This window comes from Hydra vulgaris, chromosome 08, assembly GCF_038396675.1.
Source record: "Hydra vulgaris chromosome 08, alternate assembly HydraT2T_AEP".
Taxonomy (NCBI): domain Eukaryota; kingdom Metazoa; phylum Cnidaria; class Hydrozoa; order Anthoathecata; family Hydridae; genus Hydra; species Hydra vulgaris.
In genome coordinates, this window is record NC_088927.1 from 52,487,513 (window position 1) to 52,509,986 (window position 22,474).

The following is a 22,474-nucleotide window of genomic DNA, read 5'->3' on the forward strand; positions in this document are numbered from 1 at the left end:
ACAAAGAGTGAAGAGAAATCGTGTTTATAAATCTTATAAAAAAAAAGTTCCTCGTCGTGGAGAAAAGCAAGAAAATGTCGCAAACCGTTGTTCAAAGCTGCTCTATAAAAAATTATGTGCCATAAAATCTTGTTCGATTATTGACATGAAACTTATTGTGCTGCATATTTCCGATCTCTTCCACGAGACCCAATATTATTCAGCAATTAATAGCAAGAAACTAAATTCCAATTATAAATGCATTGGAATGCAAAAATTCGCTAAAGAATTCTTAGTTTGGCCAACAGTTTGTGAATGTGTAGAAGCGCTTGTTTTGTGACTACGGGAACAATTAACACCAAAATATGCATAAAAGAATGCCTTCTCAATAAACTTCTTTTTGCCATCTTTAAGAACACACACGAAGAACCGTTTGGCCTTTTTAGCATCATGCCACTATTCTGGGACAATTTTAAACTGGCTTAGAGAACATAAAGTAGATTTCGTTGAAAAACAATGCAATCCACCAAGTTGTCCCGAACTACGTCCTATTGAAAGATATTAGGCTTTTGTCAAAAGAAAACTAAGGTTCAATGTAAACGAAGTCAGAAACATTAAAGACTTCAAATGAAATGGATTAGAGCTACCAAGAAAGTCCAGCCGAAGACTCACGAGCAAAAGCTCATGTCGAGTGTAAGGCAAAGTGCGTGCGTTATCACGTACAACTTCTCACAAGCTTTCTTAAGTGAAATTTAAGAGTATTAATATATGTACTTTCAAAATATATTTAATTATTCAATATCAAAATACAATAGTTAAACAAATATTCTTTAAAATTGTCGCGCACAATTTTTTTCTACATGTCTTAATAACTTTTTATTCATTAAAGATACATTTTTATTCAGAATATCAATAAAAAATTGGTTCTTCATTCAAAAATACTGTTTTTAAAGCTAGTATTTGTGAATGAGGTATGATCGGGTAGTATCCGACAAATGTTAGAGGGTAGTTTGGACAATTTAATCCATTTACATATTAAAAATGAACAGCTTTCTTATAAAAACAATAAGACATTTAATATATTGCACAAACCCATAATAGCAATTTATTTAATTCCAATAAAAAAATCTAAGATTTGAAAAAAGTGTTTTGAAGTGTTTAACTTCATTAGCAAAAAGCTCATGTTTATATTTCTGAACGATGACGTTTTCTTTCTTATTCATTATATATCAGAGGAAATTTTTTAAGGCAATTTTTTTTTAAATGTGTTAAGAACATTCAAATGCTATTTAATTATAAATTACATTTATGTCACATAGATAAAAAAAAGAGGTAAAATATTTTTAAGATTTTCAAATATAATTTTCAAGTTATTGTGAATGTATTTTAAACAATTTTGTAAAATATAAAGCGTTTCCTGTAAAAAAGTTTTATGTGAATTCAAAATCACTTCTATCGCCTTGGATGACAAAAGGCCTACTAAAAATCGTCAAGGAAACAAAAACTTTATGAAAAATTTCTTTAAAAAAAAACATATTCAAACCAAGCAAAATATAAAAACTATAAAAATATATTTGAAAAAATCAAAAAATACTCTAAAAAAGTATATTATTCGAAATTACTAGAAAATGCAAATGGAAATACTAAACAAACTTGGAATGCTATTAAAGAAATAATTGGACAAAACAAATATAAAAATAATGTTCTGCCAAAAAACTTTTAATTGACGGTGAAACAATATACGATAAAGCACTCATAGCTGAAAAAGAACGAAAACCTAATTTTTTCTTCATAAATGTTACTTCTAATTTAGCGCAAAGTATTCCTTTAACTTCTTCAACATTTGATTCTTATCTAACAAATTCTAATAAAAAAATGAATGAGTCAAAGCTAGATATACGCGAGTTGCGGACTGCATTAAGCTTAAAAAGTAACAAAAGTGCAGGATCGGATAAAGTTAGCGTTAATATATTAAAATTAGTCTATGATATAATTGAACCATCTTTGTTTCATATATTCAATCAGTCACTTAAATCAGGTAAAGTTCCGGATAAATTAAAAATCGCTAGAGTAACTCCAGTATTTAAGTCTGGAGATGAGTCAGAACCCTCTAATTACAAGGCTATATCTGTTTTATCTTGTTTCTTGAAAACCTGAACGTATAGTGTACAATAGGCTGTATAATCATTTAACTGAAAACAACATGTTATACAGTAAGCAATTTGGTTTCAAAAAAGCAACACTCAACAGATCATGCAATAGTAGAGTTAGTTAATCACATATATTTAATGCTTTTAAAGAAGACTATTATACGTTAGGAGTTTTCATTTTATCTGACGAAAGCTTTTGATACCGTGAATCATTCCATTCTAATAAAAAAACTGGAATATTATGGAATAAAGGAGACATACTTACTCTGGTTTGAAAGTTACCTTTCAAACAGAAAACAATATGTACAATTTGAAAATTTAGAAACGACCAAAAAAACTGTAAATTGCGGAGTCCCACAGGGTTCTATACTGGAATCCTTACTTTTATTATAAAAATACATAAATGATTTGTCTTCAACATCAAACCTATTAAATTTTGTTTTATTTGCAGATGACTCAAATCTTTTTTATTCTCACAAAAATCAAACACTTTTTACAGTAGTAAATGAAGAATTAAAAAAAGTAAATGAATGGTTTAAATGCAACAAATTGTCTTTGAATGTTCAAAAAACTAAATTTTCTCTTTTCCACAAACCAAACAAAACAAAGGAAATACCATTTATTCTTCCCAATCTTTTGATGAATAAAACTAACATCAAAAGGCAAATATCTGTAAATTTTTTTAGGTGTGAACTTTGATGAAAAGCGGAAAGTGCATATAAATTCTATAGAAAAAAAAATTTCAAAAAGCATTGGCATGATCTATAGAGTTAAACCACTTTTAAATTTTAAGTCCTTAAAAAGTTTATATTTTTCCTTTATACATAGTTACTTAACTTACGGCAACATCATGTGGGAAGTAATCTACCTACACTAAGCTAAAAAAACTTTATAGCAAGCAAAAACATGCTGTTAGAGATATTTGGATCTGGTAGAGCGGTTGTGTAATTCTCTTTTACGTGTAATTGGTGCCCTGAATATTTTCAAACTTAATATCCATCTTGTTCTACTTTTCATGTATAAAACAAAATATGGACTGTCCCCAAAATATTTGGAAACTTATTTTAAAGCAATACACCATAAATATGCTACAAGATTTTCCGCTAACAACTTTGTTATACCAAAATCTTATTCTAAACAAGTTTCTTATTCAATTCAGAATTGCGGACCACTTTTGTGGAAAACATTTCAAACATTGTTTCCGGAAAAAAAAATCATCAGTTTAAAACTGATTCAAAACAGTTTTTTTTAAACGCGGATTTTGATTTATATTATTATAAGTCTTTCTTTTAAAAATAGATCAGATATATAATTTAAAAACTGGTTAAAATTAAAAAAAAAAGGTTAAAATTTTTTGACAATAATCATTATCAAAATCACATTTTCTCGCTTTTTATTTTATTTTTTGTGCGTATTTATATATATAAAGTTGTTATATATTCACTTTTACTTTTACCTAATCTAGTTATGATATTTTACTTTAATTTTTTATATATTTTACTTAAAATATATATAAAGTTTTATATATTAACTCTTACTTTTACTCAATCTATTTATGATATTATGTATTAAACGATATTTTACTTTATTTATTATATATCTTTTGTAAACATTCATTTAATTTTTCTTTTATGTTATATATTCTTGAAGTGTTCAAAAATTATAAATTGTAACACGGTGCATGGCGATAAGGCAAATTATGCCTTCTTCTTGCTCCGGCCATTTAACTTAATTGTAAATTTATGGAAACTGTCAAATTTGTTAAACGGCAAAATAAAATAAAATAATAATAATAATAATAAAAAAAATAATTTTATATCGATCGTTTTAAACAGACTCTCAGAAACGGTTTTTTTTAATGGTATATTTATTGACTTACTAAATTTACTAAATTTAACTAAATTTATTTATTTAAATTTACATTTAAAATTTTTACATATTTTAATAACTAAACTTTTTATAACTAAATTTTTTGAATATTAATATTATAAATATTAATAAGTCTTTTCTATCATTTAAAACAAACAAACAATAAACCAATCGAAAGGTTTAAATTAAGTTATTAAGTATTGACGTATGCCCCACATTTCAAAAGATACTCAAATGTATTCAAGCACATCCTTCGCCAATAATCAAATATTTTAGCACATTTATCATAGAACGAGTACATTGCATATGATCTCTAAACACTACGTTGGAATGCGGAATAATCTATTACTTGGAAATCGACTCACGCTCTTTTACTCTATAATTTATAATAATAGAGTAAAAGAGCGATTTTACTCTATTACTTAAAATAATAGAGTAAAACCTGTGAGCAGACTCACGATTATTCTTGATTATTTATAAACAAAATAACTTTTTTATTTTTATTACTTCTGCTGAATTAAAAATGTTTAAGCCAAGTTGGTTGATAAATCATGAAGAAACAAAAAGTAAAATGAAAAAAATAATGAAAAAACGAAAATGAAATAACAAAAATAAATGAACTTAAACTACCTACAATTAACACAAACTAATTAAGTCAATTCAAAAATCAAATGAAAATAAACCTCTATTAAATTTAATATATTTAAAAATAAAAAATAAAATTTATTGTTATGAAAGTTTGATCATTAAGTTTCATAATTTTGCACAATAACAATGCCAGAATGATTTTGTCAGAATTTCATAGTGGTTTCTAGCCAAAACCTTTAGCCAAATAAATTAAAACAAAAAAAAATTGTTATCATTAATAATCAAAATATCTTTTGAGGTTTAAAAAATTAGTATTTTTTTTTAACTATAGATAAAAATTATTGTCAATTTATCTCTATTCAGAGTGTCAATTTTCAATGTAGATAATGAAACAGAAAATTATGTATCATCAACGAATCAGTTATAGTCAATTTTTGATTAATAATATCAGGTTTTATTCAGAAATTAAATTAAGGGCTCCATAAAAATATATATCCATAAAAATATATATCCATAAAATATATATCCATAAAAATATATATCCATAAAAATATATATCCATAAAAATATATATCCATAAAAATATATATCCATAAATATATATCCATAAAAATATATATCCATAAAAAAAAGAAAACAATTAATAAACTAAAAATATTTATTCACGAAAATAAATTCCCGAAAAAATTATAAAACAATTTAAAATATTACTTATCAGGTACTTTTGCCTTTTGCCTGTTCAAAATTGCAGCCCTATTTCTAATAGCTCTTTTGAGTCACAAACATAAAAATCAGTTATATCCTTCGTCAAGTTTTTTCGTAAGGATCCAGAAAACGCTTCTAAAAAAAAAATTTTTTTGTATAAAAATAAAATAAAATTGCATATTATATTATTGATAATCATACCATTTATATTATTTAAATACATCTACTTTTTAAATAGAAATTTGTAATTTGTATTATAAGTTTTACTTTATTAAGTTACTAAATCAAAGAGTTATTTCACTTAATTTTATGAGACCATTATACAATTAGTAATAATATTAATTGTTAATACTAATTAGTATTCGTGTTAGTAACACTTATTAATATAAATGATTACAAGTAATGACTGAAGAAAATAAGAAATGTTTCTTGCTAAATTTAGAAGCTAAAAACCTTACTGTGCTTTAAAGCACAGAAAGCTTTTTAGCATTAAGAAATAGACTTCTTAAATGTTTTTAAATAAATCTTAGGGACCAAAAATAAATATTGAAATCTACATACCGTGCATGCAACAATAATGCATCGTCTTTGAAAACTATTTTTTCCAGATACCTATTTTTACCAACAAATCTTGAACACTACAAACCATCAATGCATCAAATCGAATTTCCCTTATGAGCCATTATAGCCACATTTTAATCAGGGAAAACATTCCATTCATAGTTTGCTAATAAATGCACCTTAAAATTAAAAAAGAAAATTATTTAAAAAGGTAAAAGGAAAGATCTTTTGGTCACAAGCCATTTTTGGCTTGTGGTAACGTTTATCCAGCACTTATTGATATTTTTTTGTCTGAGCAAAAAATCTTTTCAAGAAAATAGAATTGCAATGAAAACAAGAAATAGTTTCTAACGGGAATGGAAATAAAATGGATAAACAGAACACTATGTAAGGTATCTCGTTAACTTTGATCTAATGTTTTTTGTTTTTTTTAATTTAGTTCTTATGAAAAAGCAATTTCTTTGAAAAAAAGAAATGACCTTCATAAATGACTTTTGTTTGTTGCGCTCTAGCTAGGGAGTCTTTAAAATTCATATTATTTCTCATGAGGAATATTTAATGGCATTCAGTACATACATCGACTATCTTATAGCCTGCTGCTACAAGGGTAGGGTGCCGCTGCATTGACTGAGGATTTGGCATGGGGTAGGAATTTTTTTTTATTATTCCAATAAATATTTCTTATGTTAAAAAAGTCTACATTCACAAGAGCAAAACTAGCGAAAAAATAAAATTATTTTAGACTGCTTAACTGTAGGATTACTTAAAGTCAAATTTTCACCTAAGTACTAGCTTATAAAATTTAAACTATTTGTTACATGATGATGAATATATATGGTGAATATAGTAATGTAAAGCCCTTTCAAAAACCATTATAGAATGGTAAAATGAAGAGTAAAATAAAAAACAATATATTGTATTTAGGTTTCTCCTAATGTAGAAACATTAAAATAACTTGCAAGTTTTCACCCTTACCAACAAGTTATTAACGGAAAAAATGTAATTAATTAGAAGGTATCTAATCTCAGAATTATTTAAATAAAGTATTTTTTGGAGATATAATAATACCAAAAATTAATTAGCCTTTTATTGCAATATGTATTTGTTTTGAAATTTTACTTCCTCTATATCAAACTCTTCTATAAATCAACATAGCTGAACCACAGTTAAAACTGTATAAAAACTGACATCCGTAAGAAATCCAAAGGACATACCAACTAAATGGTGGCCGGTAATGCAATGCGCACTGGAAGAACTTAAAACAGCAAAAAATGATTGGCCCTTTCAACGCAGCTACTGTATAATAATTTTTTTGAAATAATTGTTTTGACATTTTTAATAAAGAATCTGAACGGCATAGAAGAAAATGAAATAATTATAGTTTAGTTTTCATCGGTCCTGTGTTCTAAAGTAGTTATTTGAGGCTTCTAGAGTTTTCTCTGATATCATCATCAAAGACAAGCTGAAATATTTTACCATCTGATATCCATGAATCAGAATTTATGTAAAGCCTGTCACACTAATTGTGATAAATATAACTGTGTATACATTTCTGCAGTCTCAAAATAACATTTTTTAAGTTTGTCAAACACAGATGACATCACTGCCAAAATTGCACTGAAATCTTTCTCTAATAAGGTCAGGACTTACACCAATTTTCAGCAGATTTTTCAGCTTGCTAAAATTGTGTTCGGTGTATTGATTTTCACATATTTAACAGAGTAAATATTGTTTTGATGCAGTTTGTCTTATTTATATACACATATATCTGTCTTCTATTCATCTAAAAATTAAAAACAGCTAATAATATAACGATATACAATATGGTATATACATACATAAAAATACAAAATAATGAACATGGGGGTAGTCTTACATAAAAATAGACAATCAACTGCATTATGTGCTCATAATTAGTTTGATTTAACAATAGGAGTATAAAGTCACACTTCTCAAAAGTTTGAATGACGTCTTAACATTTTTTTTTCATTGCAGCCTTATTTATAATGTAATCAGGCCGAGTTATAAAAATGAAAATAATCACATAAAAAATTAATTGCACAGTCTAGGGTGACCAAACCTGAAACCAAAATTGGCAGAATATTTTGCTTGGTGCTAACAATATACATCTACAATTTTTAAAACAAGTTTAATATATCTTCCATAATATTTCATGTCCTTTTTTTATGCACATATGGCAAAATAAAGAATCTATATAATTTCGAAAAAGTCCTAAATTTAAATGTTCAAAAAATAACAATTATATTTTTTATAAGGAGATATTGTTAACTAATTATATTTTATATACATATATAAATGTATACACATATAAATATATGTATACAGCCACATGCATATATAAAATATAGCATAAGCTTTTCTTACCATTAGAAAAAGCTTATGCTTTTCTAATATTTTAAAAAGCATAGTTTCAATTTGCAAAACTGTTTGCATAACTACTCATTCTTACCCAACAAAATTTGAAACATGAACTATATAGGGGTAACTGCTGATGCAAAAACCTTATTTTTAAAACAAAAGTTATTTGAAAAAGGTATTAGAAAAGTGAAAAGTTATTGAAACAAAGTTAATGGAAAAAATAAAAATCATAGAACGGATTAAAACAACTAAAATCATATCGGCTGAAAAAAACTTGTAAAACGCATAATATTACGCATAGTAAATGCCATCAGATATACTTCCACCTTTTTTATTTTTCTTCGTAATACTTTAAAGATCATTTCCTAATAGGAGCACTAACAGAAAGTGCCAGAGATACCACTACAAGTGGTTAGATACAAAAAGAAAACTTTGTAAAATGTCTTGAACATTTTGTAATGTACAGAAAATGTACAACTGAAAATCCCTGTTAATTGCTGCTTGGCAATCATGAAACCTAATCTTTGTATTGAAGGATTAGGTTTTTGCAAAAGAAAAATAGAGTAGAATGCTTACCTTTCCACCACATTGCACGCATATTTGTTTTGGATAAGGCAGTTTACGGTCTCCACTCAAAAACTATATAAAAATGTTAAAAATTAACACGTTCATTTATTTGCCAACTTCTAGTATACTCGGTCACAATCAACCATATTTCAAATAATATTTGTGCATGACTGGCTTTGTTTATTGATTTTTTCGTTTTTTTAGCTTCACATTTGGTTTCAGAAAATATTACATTCAAGTTTTTATTTAAAAAATCAAGGAACCTAATTTAAATGCGGATAAAGACAGAAATAGCTTAAAACAGATAAAAGTAAAATATTGATAATGCTATAATTTTATTTCATGAAAATTTAAGTGTAAACCTATTCTTTTGAATGATACATTCTGAAACATTCGCCAATACATAACGGAAGTCTATTTTCACAAACAGCACATTCATATCGTGTTCCTTTAAGTTTTATTTTAGAGCAGACTCGACGTGGTTTTGTCAGGAGTTTTTTCTTTTCATTTGGTGGTATCGAGACAAGAAATGGAAGCTATAATTGGTGGTTCGAGGCACAATTTCATTCAAACGTTCACCCAATAAATCCGTAACAATTAATTCTCTAAACTTAAGCAAAGAAATTATTTTATCTAATCATATTTGCTGTTTAGACAGTAAGCATTACACAAAAAAGTACTAAAGAGATGAAGTGCTACTTTTTTTACCATCTAATTGTCTTTCTTAGGCAATCATAATATTGTAATCTTTAATAATGTTGAGTTTCATTTTCTTCTCTCCTCTCTGTTTGTCACTTCAATCATTTGCAACGAATGCAAGTTGCTAATCATTACCACTCATTTTGTCTTTCCATTTAGCAACCACAACACCCTCTCTACTTCTGCTTAACTCCGTTTCAGTTTTGCTTTAGTGCATTCTTTTGGATTTGACTTTCGGTCAGTTCTTAAATTACCACAGATGTAAATGTGTTTTTTGATTTATCATCTGCTTTGTTAATTCAAACAAATTAGAGTTAAGAAAACAAAATATAAATTGCCTTTTTGTTACTCATGATAACTGCCAATGTGCATGTGCATGTTCAAAAAATTGAATTATAATAATAATGCATCAAATAAGCTACATTACTAGTCGCTGCAATGAGTTATATTCATTAAGGTGTTATGAGTAAACTCGTACTTCGTCACTGGAGAAAAAAATTTCTTCTCCATTGCCAAAAAGTAATCTCGTAATGCTGATTTTTTTGTCAATTATATTCAGAATGAAAAATACTATAGAATTATTGTAGATTAAAAGTATTTTATTTATTTGAAATGTTGATATCTAGCCTTGGCAATAAAACCGAAAACAGCCTCGGCAAAACTAATCATTGAGACATTATGGTTCGGCAAAAGAAACAAAGCGTAGTTTAAAATAACAGCGAACGTGTTAAAACCGTTACAGTATATGATATTTAAAACTTTGTAAACATTCCATTTCTGTCATCATTTTATAAACATCACGGTGTCGTCACTTTGTAAACATCACGTTTCCTAATTTGTCACGGCAATTTGCCCAGAGGAGAGGTAGGGGGGCGAATGGGACAGTTTGTCGCGGGCGGCAGATATCAAAAGGGCACCAAATAAAACGAAGGTACCTAAAAAAAAATAGAAGGTACCTAAAAAGTCTTTCATCTGTAATATAGACAAATTTTAATAAATAGGGCGCCGAATAGGGTTGCGGTTCCAGGCGGCGTGACGGCTTTCGGCGGCCCAGGTCCTCGTTCACATACTACTTTTAGAGATTTTTTTTTAGTCAGTTATCAAAATAATTAGAAATGTTTTTGCTTTTTGAACGCGTAGTGCTTTGTTATAATATGCGTAGCGTAACGTGTTATAATATGGAGATAATATACTATTATATAGGAGCCCGTCTGCAAATGCTATGTCACAAAAATAAAAATTTCGAGTTAATTCTATTCCCATGAAAAATGCTCCCGGAAACGACTTTTTCCTTATTGTGGTATAATATGCTATTATTTATTATTATATAGTGTTATTAATATGTCATTATTTTATTATTATTGTTTTAAACGTTCTGAAATTTAAACTAAAATAATTGGCAAAAAATTTAAAATAAAATACTTTGGAAAGTTCAAATAAACAATTATTTATCACTACAACCTAAAGCAATTCTAAACTTAATTTTCATGATATTTATATTGTTACATTTCCTTGTTGTAAATATTCCGCATTGTGTGCCCAAATCATTTTTTATTAATCATTTGTACTTATTAAAATACACATAAAAAAAAAGCAATTTAGTTTAATTATTCAAGAGTTATATAACCACTTATTTAAAAAACTGCTTTGTATTATTAGATTACAGAAAATTATTTTACTCGATTTGTTGCTTTCAAAGAACTTTCAGAAAGAACTTTGTTACAGTTTTACTTTTGCTATGAAAAAAACGGTAACTTGTTTTTGATCTAAAAGATGCTAATTCTTTTATATATAAATATTTCTTTAAAAAAGTATTTATGTAGCAAATATTACTGCCTGATTTCGAAATAGAAAACGCATAAATTAAAATTTTGCAACACAATTGTTTAATAAATAAAACCTTAAGAATGAAAAGACAATCGCAGTTAAAAACTTTCTTAAAAGAACGAGTTGTTTTTTGACGGAACGTATAACTATAAACACAGCAAATATGACTATGGAGGGAATTGCGAATCTAAAAAAGACTTTTACTTTCTGTAAGTTTTTTTTACTTTGAAAACTGTGTAAAAGTTTCCATTAAACATTTTAAAGCTGAAGAAAGAAATTTGCGTTTTCTGTTAAAATATAATGTTAATTCAAGTATGCATTGAAAATAATAATAACAATAATAATAATAATAAGAAGAAGAAAAGAAGAAGAATAACAATAACAATAACAATAATAATGACAGAGCGCAAGTAAGAATTAATGCCAAGGCAGACTGTACCTAATTTCTAAGATTTAACGGAAATACTTTACACATATATATATATATGTATGTATATATATATATATATATATATATATATATATATATATATATATATATATATATATATATATATATATATATATATATATATATATATATAAAGTATTTATTTACACACACACGTATATATAAGAGCACAATTGTTTTATTTCCTTAGCCTATATTTGTTTATATTTATTTTCCAATATGTTTTTATTATGACTTTTAGTATGGTAAATAAACTTTATAAATTTTATTAAATTAATGACATGACGTGCAATTTGTTTTTAATTTTATATACTTTATTAGAGTATATAATACGTGCCTTATATTTTTATTCATAGGTATTTAATGGAAGTTTTATGTGTATTATTCTATATGTTGTTTATGTGCCTCGCATAATCGACGGATTTTAAAAATTTTATCACGTCGATTATATGTTGTAATATGCTTTCCGAGCATATATTTGATACATTAACGCATCGTCGTATTCAACTTTATATCGGGTAAACTAATTTTTAACACCAACAGACAGTCTAAACAAGTATCTATTACGAAAAAACAGATAAAATCGAGATTAAATCCGAGACTAAACAAGTTAGTTGCGGAAACCGCAACAAATTTTCAAAGTTCACTATGCCAAACTTGTACGCACCAGTAGTCACTGACCTGCTAATCAATTATCAATTTTTAACTAGTCATAGGTGGCTAAAGGGTCCGCGGCGTTAAGATACAAAATGTTTCTTTTTATATAACTGCGAATTTGTCACATTTAAGCCTCAACAGAATGCGTGGAAGACTTATATATAGTTAAATAAACTCTTTACTTTTTCAAATAACAAACATATTGTTTGTGATGTTTGAATATTGAAATTAGTTTAAAACGGGAAACTTTTTAAAGTTTAAAAATATAGCAAAATAAGATTTTAATGCCGTTCTGATAGCATAAGTGTTACTGTATTAAAAATCCGTTTATTGGCATTTTTTAAATTCTTCAATTTAACATTAGACGTTATGCTGCAGAGAAAATCTGTTAAAATTCTTATTTTTAATTTTTTCAAATTGCTTTGTTACTACTGTTTTTAACATTGTATGTTTACTAGTACAGTCTAACGGTATAAAGATAATGAAAAAATCCTATCAAAATATGCAAAAATAATAATTTACAATTATTGATTTTAACAAAGTTTTAAATATTTAAGTTATTTTTTAGTTTGTTTATACTTGCTTGTGTATGATTCATTAATTTTTTGCACTATATTTTTTCAATGAAATAATTTTTTAAAAAAATGAAGTCATTTTTAATCAGTTTTACGTGAGAAAAATACTTACAATGAAAAATACTTGTTTTTTTACGAAGAAAAAACTTCAAAATGACTAAAGATTGCAGATCCCCACAAAAACCAAAAAAGTTTCAAAAATTGTTTTCTATTTGATTTTAAAGATGAACTAAACAGAGATTAGTAAATTTGAAAACTGTTTTTTGTAAATTAATTTAGTTTTTTAAATAATTATGCTTAAAGTGCCCTAGAGTTTTTCAGACTTCCCAGCAACCACCATAACAACGAATTTGTTTGTTCGTTTTTTTACTTTATACTCGAGGTTTTTAGAGGGCATTCGAGTCTTAAAAACATCGAGTTTTCTTAACATTTTACAATTGCTCTAAAAAACCTTAGGATAAGTTTTACAACTTGAAGTTTACTAATTAGTATCACATTTTTTGATTAAATTTTCAACTTAAAAAAACTTAAAAAGCTTAAAGAGTATTTTTATTACAAATTTGTTTACATATTTTATATGAAAAATGATTCGTAGTATAAATAACTAAAAAAAATAATTAGAAAACATAAATATAAGTTTAAAGTTGTTAATGCAGCAAAAAAAAACAGCGAAAGAAAAAAAAAGTTCTACAGCTTTATCACCAGTTGCAAGTTTTTCAAGTGTAAAGAGGTTTTTTTTTTTATGACAAAAAAAGCTTCCACAACAGGTATCTAATAACACGGGGCTTGGCCGGGGGCTAAGTTTGATACACATAGCTGCGACCGGGGCCAGGTTTATGACCAGGGCTGCATAAATATTGATAGATCCTATAAAAATGTTATTTTTAATTAAAATTTATGATATGAGTTATAATTAAAAAACAATACTTTTATAGGATCTATCAATTTAATTCAGCCCCGGCCGGGTTTATGACCGGGGCTGCATTAATATAAACCTGGCCCCGGTCGCGGCTATGTGTTATCAAACCTAGCCCCGGTCGTTTACTTCAGGTATCAACAGAAAAGTTTCTTCTGTGAAATCTTATACCAACTAAAGTTGGTGAAAAATATGAAAAGATTCGCAGATAAAAAAATCTGCAGATGGGACATCGTATTCTGTGGTGGTTTTTAGATTGATAAAAAGTTTATAATTTTTTATTACAATATTATTAAAATCATTTTTTTTTTGTGTTTTTTATTATTTTTAAAATACTACGCAACGCATAAAACACGTTTGAAATGCATAAAACACGTTTGCAATGCATAAAACACGTTTTCTTAACTTCAAAAAAAGATTTTATTCGAAATTTTTAGGAAATTTTCCATGTTGTGTTGTCTGGAGTTTGTACCAAAAAAAAAGTTTAATTTTTATTTTAAGTGTATTTTTTATCTTTTTGGGTACTTACTTTTCATTTTTTAAAAGAAAATCGATTATCTTTAAAAATAGTAAAAAGTAGTTGAAATCCTAGCTAAATATGAATCCTTGATAACCCTGAAAATTTTAAGTTATTAGGATTTGCGAAACTTTTATTATCATGTTTGAATATTTTGTTAAAATGGCTGCTTTAAAGTGTAGTTATTACTTAATTTCAAAATTTTATAATAAAAGAAAGAAATATAAGTAATTTAAAATAAAATTTAATTGTAATTGATGTCCAATAACAAAAATTTATTTTAAGGGGATCCGCTAACTTTACGAAAAGTAGAAAACAAGTGATGTTTCAAAAAATATAAAATATCAAAAGTGATGATACTTTTGGAGAAATGTTATATGAGGGTCCCCCAAAACGCGCTAAGTACGAGTAAACGCGCTAAGTACTGTAAAACTGATTTTGAGAAATCAACAAAAACTAAGCTACTTTTAGTTGCGCATCAACAAAAATTGATATTTTCTTTGCCCATTTTTAAGACCAAAAATTTTTTAATTGGTCCAATATTAAAATAGATGATAGATTTAAGTATATAAAACGTGGAAATAGAATTAACTCAAAATTTTTATTTTTGTGACTTGGCGCTTTTTGCAGATGGGCTCCTCATATGTTGAGGCATATGTTGAGATATAATATATCTCATCATATACCTTAACATATATCTCAATAATATACCTCAACTTATATCTCAATATATTATGTTGAGATATATGTCGAGGTTAGTAAAGACGGTTTTAAAGGTAAGTTTCAGTTTTTGTGAACAACCTAAAATGACAACTGCGCACGATTTATTTGATACAGTTCGTTTTATTTTTAAAAAATTACAATATATCGTGTGTATAGTTTGTTGTGTTTGTGCAATACTTAGCTACTTAAATAAGTGATATTTAAAAATCAAATGCAATATGCTAAAATTTTTTAAAAAGAGCTGAACATTCCAATTGAAACATTAGCTTTGGCACAAAAAATTGCATAATAATAGAATTTACATCTTCCTTTGATGAAAATGAAATTGAATGAGAATCAATAAATAGAACAATTCTACTTGCAAAATAACATTTTAAAATTATTAAAGACAAAAAAATAAATTTAATTCAAAAAAAATTTCAAAAGTTAAATACTGGTAACTTGAACCTTCAAGGCAACTCAATGGTTCGACATAACGAATGTCCAATATAAGAGAAGTTTCGCTAAATCGAATTTTGAATATGAGAGATCAGTTTGAGTTACGGTGATTTTTCAATCAACTCTTAAATATAAACATTAAGTATACTCCATTAATCTAATAAAGTGTGAAAAAAAGATTTAGTAAAAGAAGATATATCAGCTTGTTTTAACTTCCTGATTTTTTTTTCCACAATTGAGCTTCACGGAACCCAAGAAAACTGTTTGAGATAACAAAAGTTTGAGTTAACCGATCTTTGACTTACCGAGGTCTGACACACTATTTATTCATACTCGAAGCCCATTCACCATTAGAGTTAAAGAAGTTCTTGAGAATGATCTTAAGATTTTGATTGAATTGATTACCAGCAATAAAGGAAAAAAAAATTCTTTTTCATGTGAGGTAACAAGTTTCGGACTAAGTATTTGCATATCTTGTTCAATGTATTTGTATTTCTCCATTCTATTTTCTTTTTTAATAATTTATTTCTGTAAAGCCAGTTTTTCAAACTTTTTAATTATTAAAACACAGCTTGGTGGGAAATGAGCGACCAGCTACTTTCTTCTAATAATTTTGAGGCAACTTTTTATCACATTGTTTCATTTTATCTTTTATTTTTAAAAAAAATTTATCTTTAATGTTGGGCTTAATATATTTATGATAATAATTAAGCCTAGTATAAAGCGATTTATTCAACTGCTACGACATGTCTCCATCTATATATCGCAACTTTGCAGGTGTCGATATTACTACGATATATCGTTAGCTACCGATTGTAGCTTTATAACTAGCTTTAACATAACGATAAATCTGTAGCTGGCTATGTCTGTAAATGGCTACCAATCGGAGCCTTTAGCTCTTGCATAAATCTATAGATAGTTGATATTTCTAGCTGCAAAGTGATGTGGCGTGTATACATACAGCTCACTTGCTAAAACTATTAATGGGTGTTTCCTCAATAATGGAACTGCACAAAATACAATGGCTGATGTGCAAATGTTAAAATAATAACATATGACTTATTGTTAGTGTAAACTTGACAATATGTAATTTAAAAAAAATTATTAACCAAAAATAATTTTTCTTTAGTTATAAAAATGAGCTCAAAAAAATTAGATGTAAGTGAACAAGTTCTACAGAGTAGCTCGCAATAATAACATTACACGAGGAAAACTGTTTACTTATAATCAATTTAAAGCGAAAAATGCTCCAAAAACAACTGTATATTGTGAAATTAAAAGATATGGAAATGGACTGGAATGAAATTCGATCACGCGCACTCAAAAATTGCTAAAAATAAAGACAAACATCAAATATCGTCACTCAATAGCAAAATGGTCTGAGCAGAAAGAGTGATTGCTCGCGCTAAATCCGTACGCTCTAAAAAGTTTTTAGCAAAAATTTGATTTTGAATGGCAAATCTTATTTTACTTTGTCAAACTCCAAAATTTGGGAATGATCGGTATTACTCCAGTGACCACAAGAATGCTTCTCCAAGATCTCAAATACAAAGAAAAGCTAAGTTTCGAAAGCAAAGTATTGGTACGGCTCGGACGTCTAAAGGTGTGACTAAACCAGTAATCAACCAATCTGGCCTTTCTGTTAACAAAAATACGTTAAAAAAAATTGCATTGAAATATTTTGATTTTTTTATACGTGAACAATATCTGATGACAATTACATTATTTGGTCTTTTTAACTTAGCTTCGGCTCATTATGCCAAAAATGACATTCAGCCAAAGTATCAATTGTGTTCTAAAGAAAAGCTAATCTTGCCAACTGTTCTGAGATAATGCCATAGAAGACTTTTAGGGTTATTTGAAAGGTTTAGTCTACAAAAAGGGAAAAGGGAAGGAAAAAATTAATTAGAAGAATCAAGTATTGTTTTAAAACAATCACTCCAGAGGTAGTGCAGCATTTAGTAGGTAGCAAGGTAGTGCAGCAGTTTGCTAAACTAAGCAGAGATTTGAATGCAGTTCGGGTTACCAGAAATGAGTTGATTAGAAATATTAAATGTACATTAGTCCAGCAAAATAATCTTAATTCTATTTTTTTCAAAAAAAAACAGACTCATATATTTATTTTTGAGGGAACATTCTTTATCATCATTTTTTTTTGAGGGAACATTCTTTATCATGATTTTTTTTGAGGAAACATTCTTTACTATCATATTATTTTAGTTATCTATAACATAACGGCAAGTCTGTGTCTATAAATATTAAAAATATTTCAATTTTAATGAAAAACTATTGCTTTTGTATTAATTTTTTAAAAACACAATATTATTGTATTGTAGTTCATGTTTATAATAGACTTCATTAAAATAACAATTAATTGTTATTGTAATAAAAAAAATTATTGTAATGTCGAAACTTGAAAATGTTTTAATAGTCCAGTCATGTGACCTTGAAATAGGGTACAACTTATATTTAATTATTGATTGATCTCTGTTTGTTTTTTTTACTGAATTATAATATGGCGGGGTGCTAGAATGATAAATTTCGGCAATGTGGTAAATTGCGATAATTAAATAAGAAATCGGGGTGCTCAGTTACAAATGCGATATTTAGGTAATTGCGATGCTGTAATTTTTACGGAGCGAATCGTTAGGTGGTTTATTGTGAATTAACTTTTATGGAAAGTTGAGTGCGATTTAATGCGATTTTTTTATCTCTTTCTCGCATAATCGAAAAAAGTCGCTTTTCTTTGAACCGCTAATACCGCTTATATTGCATAGTATTCATATTAAGCACTGGCGGTAACCAGTGGTTACCATGGCGTTACCAGTGGTTACCATGGCGTTACCGCCAGTGCTTAATATGAATACTATGCAATATAACGGTATATATAACTATACTTTTCTTTGACTATAACAGAGCGATTCAAGAACAAGACGAGTAAAATAAGTATGGGAAAAGGAGGCAATTTAGAACAGGGGTGGTTTTGAACAATGCAAAAGTTTAAAAAGTACAAAGTTATCAACCAAGTTAAATATATTAGTCAATTGAAAATACTTTCGCACATAACCGACATTTTTTGTCTGAAAAAGACATTTAGATTTTTCACAAACGTTTTTATGATTTTCAAACTTAGGATTTACTGAGGGAATTATTTCTTCAAGGAATTTTTTTTTTATATACTTTTTTAGTGAATGGGGTATGTTCTACAATATAAACAAAAAGTTCAATTATAAGACATAAAGTTTTTACAAAAATTATGTGGAATATATTCTGAAGTTAGGGTTGAGACAGTATTGCATAACTTTTAAGTGGCACTTTTGGACGTACTGCGTGTTAACAATTTTATCAACAATTTAATTATTAAAATAATAATATAATATAATACTAAAGTAAAATCTAATCATTAACAAACATTTTTAGGTAATAAGAGATTCTTGTTACAAAAGCTTAGTTATTGTTAAAATTTAGGCGCCAACTTCACAATCAGAGAGTCGCTAATGACTTACGTTCTGATATTCAAGAGTGTTCTTTTCTAAGATCTTCAGAAAAAGAAAAAGATGTCAGTTCAACATCTATTATACCTCTTAATCAAAAACCTATATCATATTTTTTTGATAAAATATCAGCACAAGAGTGTGATGGAATAAATATAAAATATGCAAATTATGCAACAGCCAGCCTTTTTCAGCATGTCAGAAAATCCATTTTGGATTAATTTCTTTAAATAGATTCGACCCGGTCGGTCACCTCCTAAACGTTATGCCCTGAGTCATGAGCTATTAGACAAAGTATATAACTAAGTAAATAAATTAAAACAAGAACTGATATCCCAGGCAGAAGACTTGTTTTGATTTAGGATATGGTTTGGTCTGGAAAATGATTCAATTATATATATATGTGAAAACTACTCCGACTCCAATATACACATCCAAAAGAAAACTCCCACACTGGACAATATCTATTTGATTTAAGCGGTCGAGTTTATTGAAAATGAAAACGTTTTATCGAACAAACAAAAAATAAAAGCTTTTTGCACTGACAAACCGATCGGCCATAGTGGCTGTTTAAAATTGATAGAAAGTAAATATGATTAGATGTCAACATATGGCTGTTTTTCTTGACGGTCTAAATTTGTCAGCTTGTGACCTAGTAAACGAGAACAACATACTTTTTGAAACATTTAAGCAAAATAAACAAATAATAAATAAAATGAATAGTAAAATTTTTCAAAAACAAGCATGTTTTATAGAGTACCCTTTGAGTGTTGTAGCCTACATTTTCTGAAAAAAAATTTCTACATTAATTCTTCTTGTTGTAACTAGATGGTCATCTCAGTTTTCAATGTTACAACGCAATCTGCGTCTTTGTGACTCATTACGATTGGCAGTAACTGATGAGAAAGCACAAGAACATATTGAAAAACACAACAACACAAAGGAATTAACCTTAAAGAAATAGTGTTAAATGAATTTTTTTGGAAAAAGTCTTACAAACTTCTGGAAACTTGTATTTTAATTACACAATTATCTAGAGAGTGGGATTAATAATATTGTTTTGCAACTGCAGCATTGCATCTGCTGAACGTGCAAACAATGGTTTAATTGCAAAAGTCTCAAAAACGGAAATCGTTTAACCGATACAAGAGCATCAAAGTTATTATTTATTGCTTACAATTTGAAATTACAGAATAGATTGGTTAAACTTAATTCTAAAAAGAAAAAACATTTATGTTTACAAAAGAAAAAGATTGATGATAAAAATAATATAATTTTTTTTTTTTTTGTTATTCACCTCCTCTAAGGCCGATAAAGCCACTACAGATGAGGAGGCTACTTAATAGTGGTTATAACCCTCTCAACTCTATAACTCCGAAACACGAACCTTGACGAACAAGGTCGCTGCGCGGAGAAACAAGTTGAGTGCGGCAATACCAGGGACGTAGTGGGGATTGAACTCCGAACCTCTCACTTATTCAAGCGAGCGCTTTACCACTACACCACTACCGCATAAGTCATAGCTCAATAAAATAAATATAAAATGGATTAGGTGTTCTTTGAATTTGTTTATTATCTTATCATAGAGTAGGAAGTTAAACAAAAATTTTTTTGAAAATTTCTCGAAATTTTTATCACTAAATTATTCAATTGGTTTTGACGTCAACATATGATAAAATATTTTAACATCAGTATAGACATAATTAAAAAATAATCAATAATTTCACTTTACAAAGTAAATAATTATTTAGTTACATACATATAATAAATTATATATTTTTATGCATTTTGAATTATTATAAATGTTAAATTGAAAAAAATTATTCTTTAAATAACTGTATTATTCATCTCAAAATAAATAAAATTTATATAAGTAAATGGTTGCTAAAACTAGTGTACAATTTATTAAGTATGCGTAATATATATTTCTATGGTTTTCCTGGCTTTGCTTGCACTTCTCAAAATATAATATATGCAAATGGTTGCTAGAAAAAACGGGTGCCTTGAGCGCCCCGCAACTCAATATTTATCAAGTATACATAATATATATACTTCTTTGTCTATTCTGGCTACACTTCACTTCTCAAATAAATAGAGTTTAAAAACGGGCGACACGAAGACTAGTGCCCAAATAATAGTAAATGTGTGGTAAAAACATTAAAGTAAAATAACTTTTGGACTTTGAAATAGTAATACAATACACCAAAATAGCTATTTTAATTGTTTTTCATCAAAATAATGCAATAATTGTTGTGTATGTTTTTCATCAAAATAATGCAATAGTTGTTGTGTATGTTTTTCATCAAAATAGTACAATAGTTCTTGTTGTGTATGTTTTTATCAAAATAATGCAATAATTGTTGTGTATGTTTTTCATCACAGCAATACAATACAAAACTGTTTTAATTGTTTAACATCACAGCAATATAATACAATAGCTTTTTAATTATTCAGATATTCTGAGTTTTAATATATTGTTAGAACAAAATGCAATATTTATTGTAACTGTTTTTTATCATAGCAATACAATGACAATAAATAATGTTTTAATTGCATCTCTAGTAGTACAATACAACATAATTGTATTGTAATGTGTTGTTGTATTTAATGCTTACAATTGTACATGACATGTACTTATGTACATGAGTTAACCATGTCATAACTATACATGATTGTGTTTTTGATAAAATGTTCCGAGCACTAAAATAGCGTTATCGTTTACAAGATGTTGCTAGAAGAATATCTAATTTAAATATATGTATAGAAAATCTTTCTTTTGATATTTCACCAAATATCTTTTGACTGTTGCATTTGTTATATGAATATAAGAGAAAGTTCTTAAATATTACTTACTGTAACTAAGTTTGGAGAAAATAAAACTTAGCGAATATATACAAATCATCACTATTATCAATCATTTATTAAAATATCGCCTAAGTATGTATGTATATATATATATGTATATATGTATATATATATATATATATATATATATATATATATATATATATATATATATATATATATATATATATATATATATATATAATTTAATATTTACCCTTATAAATGTTATAAATAGTTTGTATTTATACCTTCTCAACAAAAAGAGTGCTCAACATTTCTAAATGAACAGTGTGTGTAAAATCATATGTAAATAAGTTTATATGCGTATATAGATATAACATAATTTTCTATGTAGCATATCGTAATAATGGCCAAGCAGTTCCTTCAAAGCTCTATCCAGAGTGTATTATTAAACAAAGGTTTCTAGTTAAATCGCCTCCACACAGGAACATGTTATCCGAAAAGTTGCAAGATGGCATTTACGTTATCTTGTATTGTACGATACACAGTCAAGAGTTGATATTGATCAGAT